The sequence below is a fragment of the Colobus angolensis genome, unplaced genomic scaffold (genome assembly GCF_000951035.1).
Source record: "Colobus angolensis palliatus isolate OR3802 unplaced genomic scaffold, Cang.pa_1.0 Scaffold270, whole genome shotgun sequence".
Taxonomy (NCBI): Eukaryota; Metazoa; Chordata; class Mammalia; order Primates; family Cercopithecidae; genus Colobus; species Colobus angolensis.
This window is the reverse complement of record NW_012115933.1, coordinates 490,984-491,235: the sequence shown is the minus strand read 5'-3', so window position 1 is coordinate 491,235 and position 252 is coordinate 490,984.

Genomic DNA, 252 nt, shown 5'->3' with positions numbered 1-252 from the left:
AGGCCGAGGTGGGAGGATTGTTTGCGCTCATGAGTTCGAGACCAGCCTGGGCAACATGGCAAAACACCATCTCTACAAAAAAAAAAATTTTTTAAGCCAGACATGGTGGCACACCCCTGTAGTCCTAGCTACTTGGGGGGCTTAAGCAGGGGGATCACTTGAACCCGAGGCTGAGGATGTAGTGAGCTGGCACCACTGCACTCCAGCCTGGATGACAAAGTGAGACCCTATCAAAAAAAAAAAAAAAAAAAA